Source organism: Molothrus aeneus, chromosome 9, assembly GCF_037042795.1.
Source record: "Molothrus aeneus isolate 106 chromosome 9, BPBGC_Maene_1.0, whole genome shotgun sequence".
Classification (NCBI taxonomy): domain Eukaryota; kingdom Metazoa; phylum Chordata; class Aves; order Passeriformes; family Icteridae; genus Molothrus; species Molothrus aeneus.
Window position 1 is genome coordinate 1744700 of NC_089654.1, and position 10500 is coordinate 1755199.

General features: G+C 50.2%; 1 protein-coding gene across 1 annotated transcript in view; it reads right to left on the minus strand.

Annotated features, from left to right (window-relative positions):
• PDE4B (phosphodiesterase 4B) overlaps positions 1-7746 on the minus strand; it is a 178264-nt gene extending 170518 nt beyond the window's left edge. The window contains exon 1 of the mRNA XM_066555724.1: positions 7459-7746. The gene's annotated coding sequence lies outside the window, so the exon portion shown is untranslated. The remainder of the gene's footprint in view (positions 1-7458) is intronic.
• Positions 7747-10500: the final 2754 nt, after the last annotated feature.

The window sequence follows — 10500 nt, forward strand, 5'->3', positions numbered from 1 at the left end:
GAAAACTCACTGAAACTTCTTAAAAGTCAGGAAGAGTCTGCTCAGAGCTAAATCATTATTTTTTAATCACAAAGCTTCTCTGGTTTTCCACAAGTCTAAATAAATCCCTTATCCTGTGCTTAGGAAATTCTTCCTGAATTTTCCAACACAGTCCTGACTGGAGGAATTAATTGCAATTATTTCACATGACAGGAGTTTTGCACTAAATATTTTTATGCTGAGAGCAGGTGATTAAAAAAACAAGGAAAGATGACAAAAATGTGGTTTTCTACTTCCTTTCAGTGCCTGTGACTGGATTCTTTTTCCCTTTTTTAAATCTAACTGGATTTCTGGGAATACAGCTCCAGAAGGAAATGAAGAATGAGGTGAAATAAATGTTTATTTTTATAGTTCTTCTGCCTGACTTCATTTGAACACTGCCTTGTTCTTGCTTTTCTGGGAAAAAGGCATGGAAAACTTTCCATTTTTAATGGAATTGATTCATCAGTGACCCACAAGCTGGGAAAAACCCCACAATGTTCCTGTGGCTCCTGCAGGAATAAGGAAAATGGGAAAACCACGGCCCCAGTTCTCCCCCAGAACTGGACCCACACAAATAACACCTCCAACAATGGCAGAGATTTCATGGATTCCTCAGCAAAGTGCAGGGAAAGGGGCTTGGAATTGGAATTTTGGGATGAATTCCAGAAAGGAAATACAGAATTAAGAACTGAATGTAGAGGAAAGAAAGAAGGCAAAGAAAAAGCCACAGGAAACCAAGAGAGGAATATTGCCTTGTCCCAGCCTGGAAGGAACCAGTGGGAAAAGGCATCCCAACAATTCTTCTGGATGAACAGTACCAGTTATGGCAGGGGGAGACACTTCTCCTGCAATTCCAACTGGGAAAGAAGCCCTCTCCAGATATTTTGTGCTTTAAAATATCATGGAAATGACGGTTTGATTCTATTTCCAGTGTGAAAACCCACGGTGCTTTAGTCACCAAGTCACAGATAAACACAGGGAGCATCTTTTGCCGTGAGGAGCCTCTTTTGGAATTGTGTCCATGAATCCCATGGGATCCCTGGGATCAGTAGGATGCAGGAACCCCAGAGCTGCTGCTCCTGGAGAGGCCTCTCTCCAAGGATCATCTGGGACAGGCTCCCTGCTTTCCTCTGAGGATCCCAAAAGATCCACACAGAGCTTTTCCCAGCAGGAAGGAAGAGCAGCACGTCTGGAAGGAGCAGGGCTGTGATTCCAAGCTCTCCAAGTGACATCCCACATTGCAAGCTCTCCAAGTGACATTCCATCCCTGCTCTGCTCTCCCTGCCCCGTCCCTCATCCCTGAGATCCTGGAGAAGGGGATGACAGCCTGGGACAGGCTCCCTGCTTTCCCCTCTGAGGATCCCAAAAGATGCACACAGAGCTTTTCCCAGCAGGAAGGAAGAGCAGCACGTCTGGAAGGAGCAGTGCTAGGAATCCAAGGTCTCCAAGTGACATCCCACATTCCAAGCTCTCCACAGAACATTGCACACCCTGCTCTGCATTCCCTGCCCTGTGCCTCATCACCGAGATCCTGGAGCAGCCTCTCTCCAAGGATAACCTGGGACAAACCTCCTGCTCTTCCTGGGATCCCAAGAGATCCAGCAGGAAGTTTTCCAGCAGTAAGAGCAGCACCCCTGGAAGGAGCAGTGCTGGGAACCCAAGCCCTCCAAAGAACATGTCACATCTTGCTCTGTCCTGCCCGAGCTCACTTCTCCTGCAGCCCACAGGACAATGGGAACGCTGCGATGCTCCTTGGCTAACCAACAGGGAAAGCTGAGGGGAAAATCCCAACAGGGAATGCCAGAAGCACAGCAGGTTTTATAGGAAATCTGGTCTGAACTCCACTCATCTGCAATCCAAAGGGGTTTTGCCCACTTGGCTCCAGCCCCCAGAGCCCCCAGCAGCCATTCCCAGCTGTGACATGGAGAATGCTGTGCTGTTCCAGTGCCACTTTTCCAGTGTTCAATGGGATGTTTTTCCTTCCAGGCAGGAGTGGGTTTAGCCCCAGCCCCACAGGCCCTGGGAGGCTCCTGATCCGCATTCCTGAGCACGCTGGGCATCCGAGGATCTGCTGCTCCTTGAGCAGAGTCCCATCAAACAGAGCAGCCTGGCCCTGCAGGCTCCCCATGTCTCACACTGATTTTCTCCTCCAGAGCTCCTGTGCTGCTGGATCATTTTCTGCTCTCATTTGAGCTGCTGCTTTCAGAAACGGTGACTCCCGAGGGTTCCTCCTTTTGGATTCCTCTCCTCCCCAAGTTCCTGCTCCCACTATTTATAAGCACCCTTGCAAGTGTCCCTGCTGCAAGGAGCTCCTCTCCCGATTTATCCCCCACATTTCCCAGGAGCTCTGGCAATCCCAGATTTTCTGTGCTGTTTATTCCAGTGGGATCCTGGCTGTGCCTTCCTCGAGCGATTGCTGAATTACAAAAGCGTGAATGGGACAAAAATCAATGGCAAGAATTTATTTTTCCATCTGAGCACAGTCCTAATCCTTCCCCAAAGCTCAGGAGGGATTTATCCCTCGGTGCCCATCCTGCAGGCAGCAAATATTCAACCCAGATCCATGGGAGTGACTCAGAAGCTGAGCTTTGTTTAGCAGCAACAAGGTTAGAGAAGGTTCTCCTCCATCAGGGAAAATTTTTCCCTTTTTTTTCTTTACATTTCAGATTTTAGACACCAAGGCTGATTCCAGCACATCAGTGAGAAAACTCCAAGTCTCAGATTCCTTCTAAGCTCCAGGCTGAGCCTTTCTTTGCCTTAGCTCCCAGAAGAAACACAATTCCTTGGATGTGCCAGAGGCACCTGAGCTCACAGAGGAGCCCAGGCAGAAACAAAACTGAAAACCTGGTGCTTATTTACTCAAGCAAAGGGGCAACTTCTTGTTTCCAGGTTCAGAACCACTGACATGAAAGCACAGCATCCAAAAGAATCCTGAGGAGCAAATCCTCTGGCAGCTCCACTCAGCTTCCCTGTGCCAAAAACACCCAGGGACTGTTGTCCCTACAGCAGGCAGAGATTCCCTGTGCATTTAGGAGAGCTCAGGGGAATTCTCTGGCTTACAAACCCCCCTGGCATCAGTTTATTCACTGTCCCCTCTGTGCTGTGCTTCCCTGCCTCTCTGGAGTCTCCAAGGCTGGATTGTTCCCTTGGATTTATTTTAGTGACCTCTCTTTCCCCTCTTGTCTCTTCCCACACCTTCGCGTGCAGCACAGCGAGCTCTGCCCGTTGTTCCACAAGATCTGCCCTGAACAGTGAAAATCAAATCCTTTTATTGCCAACACTCCTTGTCCCACTTCCTGCAGGCTGGGAGGGCTGGGGTGAGGAAGGGAGCAGCACCTGGAGCAGAGTTTTGTGTGTTCACTGCGTCCCCTGGTCCTGAGCTGCTCCCCAACACCTCCTGCACGGGAGGCAAAGCCTGTGCCAGCCTCAGCAGCTGCTCCCACCAAATCTGCTGCCAAAATCAGGTCAGACGTGGGGTATTATCCCCCAGCAAATTAATTAGAGAGCAAACGAGGCTGAGTTAACTCTCCAACAGCTCAGAGGAACGTTCTCAGCAGCTGGCTGCAAAGGAATATTCCAAATATTCCTCAGAAATGCCACCTCAGTGTGCACCCATGGGAGCAGAGCCCAGCTCTCCCACAGAACACGGAGCCACTGGGGAGGTTTCCACCCTGAGACGTGGGGCAGAGACACCTTACACCAGTTATAGAGGCCTTTTCCACAAATCAATTATCTTCCAGGACACTCTGAAAAATGAGGGGACATCAGTGCCCTCAACTGCTCTGACATGGAGGATCCTGGGGGTTTTTGCTGCTTTTCTGTCACTAGAAATTCACCTCATTCATCCACTGAAGTACTGGCATCTCCTCACTTCTCCTGCAGCCCACAGGACAATGGCAATGCTGTGATATCCCCTGGGTAACCAACAGGGAAAGCTGGGGGGAAAACCTCAGTGGGGAATGCCAGAAGCACATCGGGTTTTAATGGGAAACTGGGTCTGAACTCCAGCTCATCTCCAATCCAAAGGGGTTTTGCCCACTTGGCTCCAGCCCCCACAGTTACAAGACCATAATTCAGCATTTTTCCAGTGTTCAGGCCTGAAGTTTTATAATTTTGTTCTATAAAATATCTCACTCTATGCAATATCTTTGCTCCACATTGTCCCAGTTCCCAGCCTGTATTTTCAGCACCACCAAGATTGTCCTTAATTTCTCCCAGGCCCTGGATCTGCCTCGGTTCCACTTCATTCCCATTGGTAAAAATATCCACAACCCTCTTTGCTGCCAGAGAGGAGAGAAATTCAGGAAAGAAAATGGATGGAGGAAAGGAAAGAATCCCACAATCCACACACAAAACCCCACATGGTCAGACAGAAAAGGGAAAAACAAAGACCAAAAAAAAGGGAATTTTCTGGATTTTCCTCCCCTGAGTTCTTTATAAACAAAGTGTATCCTTAAGTGGCCAAACACGAGGAAAACCCGAACTCAGGGTGCACAAAATGACATTTTTTAAGCACCTGAATAAGCACGGATTTAACCCAGCCTCATCCTCTAATCTATTTTCTCATCACTGCCAGCAGTGCCAGATGCTGCAGCAGAAAGTGCAGGAATTCCACTGGAGGCAGGCAGGGAATAATCTGCTCTCCCAGGAAGTTCCCTCTTATCTCTCAGCTTGGTTTAAAATACAAAGGATAAACCGTTTTATCTTTTTCTTTATTGTTCTCAGAAATTGTCTTTTTCCATTTGCGAAGTTTCTCAGCCTCCTGGAGACCTCTGTGATGGGCAGGAATTATTTTGCCCTGTTTCGTGCTCCAAGAACACGCTGGCAAATGGACCCTTGGTCCAATTAGACATCTAATGAAAAATTAAGTTAAAAATAAAATTCAAAGGCTTGGATTTTTCAATTTTCCTGCATAACCAAGAGCAAAGTTCTTCATTTACTCTCTCTCTGTACCATTCATCAATCTCTTTCTAAGATTTTAACCTGAATAATGGATATATCCTTGAATTATTTGGGATGTGAAGGGCTCACAGATGGATGGAACACTCAGAGATGTAACGGGAAGCACAGCCAGGCTTTCCCTGCAGGTTTTAGCACAACAGGATGGTATCAATTTGTTCATTTTTTGTAAAAACAAGCTTGAAGCTGAGAGCTGGTTTCAGAATTAGAGAAATTCAGCTGGAATTCACCTACCCCAGCTCAAGCATCCCCCTGCACCGCCTGAAACCAAAACACTGCAGCAGCAAGGAGCCCAGAGTGAAACGGACACATTCTTTTCATTCTCTAAACTGAGGGAAAAGGGGAAAGAAAACCCCACAGCCTGAGTAATAACATCAGGCTAAAATCCTTCTCCTTCAAAGCAGTAGTTCATATAAATACCCACTCACCTGTCCGCAACAGGCATCAAGTTTAAGGGAGTTTTTTCACCTCATTATTTGTCCTACACCTTCCCAGTGTTTTCTTTTTTGGGTTTTTTTTTTTCCCCATCTGCCAAGGCTGTATTTATCCCACTGCTGTAATTATCCAATTTTATTTGCTGAGGGAACCACATAAAGACTGAAAATCTGAAAGACAGGCACTTAATTTAAAGGAATAAAGGTGTTCCCAAGCACTGTTTTGTCACTATTTTTCCCAAATGTTTAAAACTTCCCCCATTTCTCCAGGACAGCTCCACGTGGATCATTCCAAGGAAAGGATTTTTGGATAAAACAAACCATTCCAATTAAAAGCTGCCATTTTAGGCAGGATTTTCCAGCTCTACCCGTGGCTATCCATTTCAAATATGGAAATTCCAGGGATTTGGTTGGAATGACTCTTTAAAGGAGCCCTGTGTTCCCAGAGACGATTACTCAGCTAATCTGGGTTAAGCTTCCTGATGGATAAATCAGGATTTGAATGCTGAATAAGGAGAGGTTTCCATGTGACGTGGGAAGAGCTGGAAAGTAAATACACAAGTGGTGGAGAAAAAACCTGAATATGTTTTTGGAAAAAAACAGCCAAATAGGCTCAGTACCGTCCTTTATTTCAGCTTCACATTAAGCCATTGCACTAAAACTTATTTCCTGGAATCTAAAATGTCCAAAAGCAAGAATAAAGTAGGATACAGCTGTACCTAGAGCACCTGAGCAGGCACAAGGAAACACTAAAATAGATGAGATGACAAGAGAAACAGAGAATTCCGATGAATAATCTGCTGGGAAAAGCACTTGTTGTGCTAACAAGCTTTTACTCCAGATGATTTATAGATCACAGATTTGTTCAGAACCTTTTTAACCATCAGCTCCCTCTCTGGAGCTGATAATGAGGGACACTACAATTGAGCATCTCTCTCATAGTGGCCTAAAAACGTTCCCTGCTCCACTGGATTTATGACCTGCAAATGCAATTATTCAACTTATTCACTGCTGCTTCTTATGGACACCAGGAGTCCAGAGGAAAAAAACAAAAGGCATTGCATGGATTCTGCTGGAAAGAGTCTCGCACAAGAGAGATCTACCGGGAATTCTCTCTTCGGTGGAGGATTTCTTGGGATGTTTCCTGTAGCAACAAATACTGAGCATCACACAAAACAACTCGGTGCCCTCGTGGCTCCATCCTAGCCCCAGAGATAACAGCAAACACCTTGCTCCTCAGCAGAATTGATTTATAACTCACCAACCTCCACCCGAGGAGGGCAAAAAGCTCCTCTTTGTGGAGCCACACCGAGGGAACAACTCCCAGATCCTCTCTGAACTCACAACTCCCACCAGGCTCCGAACTGGGAAAAGGAGGCTCAGGAAAAACAAACTGACTCAAAGCACATGGCAGGGAAATGATGCAGAGGAAATGTCTCCGGCAGAGGAGCATCGGCAGGGCTCATCCCACCCGGAGCGCCGAGGATCCAGGCTGCAGAGCGCTCTGGGATGGGGCTGGGCTGGGTGGGAAGGGGAGCCCGGCAGGGCAGCCCCAGCCCACGGCGCTTCCTGGGAAGGCGCAAATGCCGGGAATGCAGGGATTTGCTCTAGGGAACACCATGGCCAGCATCAAATGAGCGACTCCAACCGAAATTCGAGGCGGAAAGAACACAGGGAGAAATAGAAGGGAAATTAACATACACACAGAATGCCTAGAAGGTGCAGAGGGCGCAGAAATAAAGTAATTTAAAAAACCGATTAAAGTGTACATCCGCTCTCTGGCAAACCGCAACCCTCGTTTGTTAGGGGTTTTTTTCCTCTTAATGCCATGTGATTCCCCACCACAAAACTTAACCGGGGCCACGCGAACACCCCACAAGCGGCTCGGTCCCTGGGCTCCATCGGGCACGGAGCGGGACCCGCCGGGACCCCCTCACGGCAGGGCCGGGCCGGGCCGGGCCGGGCAGGGTCCCCTCACAGCCTGGGGCCGCCTCAGCCCCGGCCCCGGGCGGCGGCCGCGGCCCCACGGGCGGGCAGCGCTTACCTTCGGCGGCGGCTCCGGCGGCGGCTCCCCGCAGGTTCTCCTCCGGTTTCTCCTCCGGTTCTCCTCACGCTCTCCTCAGGCTCCCCTCACGCTCCCCTCAGGTTTCCGCCCTCAGCGCTCCATGGCCCCGGCGCTGGCGGCGGAGCGGCGGCCGCGCTTCCCCAGCGCTGCGGAGCGAGCGGGGCCGGCCCCGCGGGGAGCGCCGGCGGCTCGGCTCGGCTCGGCTCCTCGCCTGCCTTCCCTTCGCTCCCTGCTTCTCTCCTTCCCTTCCTTTCCCTCTCCTTCCCTTCCTTTCCCTCTCCTTCCCTTCCTTTGCCTTTCCGCCCCTTCCTTTCGCTCTCCCTCCCCGCCTGCTCCTCTCCGCTCTGCTCCTTCCTTCCCGTTCCCTCAGCGCTCGGCTCCGCTCTCCCCTCCCGGTTCCGTCCGTCCCGCCCCGCTCCGTCCGTCCCTCCCCCGCCGCAGCCCCGGCCCCGGGTCCTCCCCGGCCGGGTCTGGGCCAAGGCGAGCTCCGGGAGCGGCTCTGCAGCAAATCCAGCACAATTCCAGCCTGGAAAGGGCTGGGAACAACCTGGGCTAGTGCGTGGCGGCATCGCTCGCCCATGGCAGGGTGGGATGAGGGGAGCGCTGCGGTCCCTCCCAACCCAAACCAGTCTGGGATTCCGAGGAATCAAACACAAATTTATCGATATCATTGCATCCACAGGGGCAGAGCAGGAGAGAGGAAGCAGCTGGTGGTGGTTCGAGCAGTCTCCCTAGGGAATGCTGCCTGGAGCAGAGGATGCTCCACAGCCGGGGTAAGCAGCAGGTACAAACCCCGGGCACAGCCAGGCCGGGCTGGGCTGGGATTTTGGGCAGGAATTCTCCCCTGCCAGGGAGGTGAGGCCGTGGCAAACAAGAGCTGCTCACCTCGAAGGTTTAATGTCACATGTCACACCTGTGGGAGCTGCTGCCTGGTCACACCACCCCAGACACCCAGCAGATAAAGGGTAATTCTCTCTATATGGTTGTTCACTTCTGTTTCATCCCAAACATGAGATCTTGGGGTGTTTGGTGTTCTCATCAAAGGCCAAGATTCTGGAGTAATAACATGAAGACTTGGCTCACGTGGTAAAAGAGGAATTTTCTGGTCTTCAAGGCCGAGGAGCAGCATTTAAAAGGCTTATAGAACCCACCCCAATTCCCCAAAACCTCAGAATCCAGCAGGGAAAAATAAAATCTATTCATTATAAAACCTTTTAAATGAAGAGCTAAACTGGTTATTTGTGGATAACACACAGCCCCTTGATTTCTTCCAGGGATTCGTGACTGCAGCCTCTGAAAAGTGAACAGAAGGCTGCTGTGTTGGGATTCCTGCCCAAGTCCCATCCCATGGCCCAATATCCCACAGGCCCACAGGCCAGACCACAGCAGATCTTGATAAACCACTCTTTATGCAATAAAAGAACAATATTGAATGAAAGTTTTGTGCCACGTAATCCTACAGAGGAGAAAAGATTGTCTGTCCAGCTCAGTAAAATTTAGAGTTATTAATTAATGGAGAGATTTCTGTAACATACAGGAGTTGCTTTTAAAATACAAAAGTAATTACCAATCAAATTTCAACATGCCAATACCTTTTACAGAAGTTGGGCTGCAGTGAGGAGAACCAAGGTGAATTTTTGTTCCTCTCTGCTGCCTTGGACACAGATCAAGGAATCTGGTCCAGAGTTTGGTGTGCAAAGGTGTTAAACTTGTTAAACTCCGTGAAACTCCACAGAGAAGTCACTTCTGCAATCCTCCCCTGGATTCTAGGTGTAAACCTTGGGGCTTAGGCTCAGGCAAATCTTTGGAATATTTAGGAGTTGTCTGTAAGGACTGAACAACACAAATTAGGGAAGAATTCCCAAATGGCTGAGAGAAACTTGCTCTTCCAGACTACAAGGCCAGGGAAATTCAAATCCTGCTCTTGGTCATTCCCAGCCTCCAGGCAGCACATCCAAGCTTTTCAGCTCCCTGGCAACAGGAGAGAGCAGCAATCCTGATCCAGGCAGCGATTCAGAGGCACAGATGCAATTCCAGAGGCTGGGAACAGCAGCAGTGCTTCACCCCGCTGGGAAGGACGGGGCTGTTCCTGTCTGCAGCTGGCAGCAGCAGCTCCCAGGGCTCCTCCTCTCCCCCCTGGCATCCTGCTGGAAGCCTGGCTGCTGGGAGGGAGTGCTGAGAGCAGGAGGATGGAATGAAGGCGCTCCTCGGAGCTCCTGCTGGGATCCCATCGTGGGCTCGTGTTCCTCACATCTGCCTCTGCTGAGCCTGCCAAGCCAGCTCCAAGAAGTCATTCCTGAGATATTCCAGCGGCCCTGAGCACTCCTGATCCACACCAAAGTGAGTCCTGAGAGCTGCAGCACTCCCTGCCCTGCTGCAGTCACCAAGTGCCACTCACAGACACCAATTTTTCACTACTGAGAAGCTCTGACCATCCCAAAGGACTCCATATCCATAAATCCAGCTGAGATCCTGGCAGCCTTGGGAAAAGGTCACTTCCCAGTGACCAGCCCTGTGCATCACTGCCTCTGTCCTTCCCACAGCCTGAGCTCTCAGACACACAGCAGCTCTGAGATCAGGTTTGAGGCCATCTGTAAGGTCCTTTTCAACACAAACCCTTCTGTCATTCTGTGAAGTCCTGGAGATTTTGGGTTATCCAGCTTCTCTTCCAGACCAAACCTCCCGTTCCTGGCAGAGTCCTCAGGGAAGCTGCCCAAAGGCTCCTCCAGGAGCATCTCTGTGACAGCACCCAGGGCAGGAAGGAATTCTGCGGGCAGTCAGGAACTGGACAGCTCCCTCCGCAGGAGCAGCTGGGAGGGAGGCACCTCCTCTCTTCCCCATTTTAGCTGGGATCCCGCTGCCTTCCAGGCAGGAACTCCCAGGATCGTGCACAACGAGGCTGAGGCTGCTCCCTGAAGGGAAACATCCCTTTCTCCGTGTTCCTCCCCTGGCAAGGTCCCAAAACCAGGCAGGAGATGAACGTTTGTGGGTGAACTCTCGTGTTCCAGAGTTCTGCAGTGC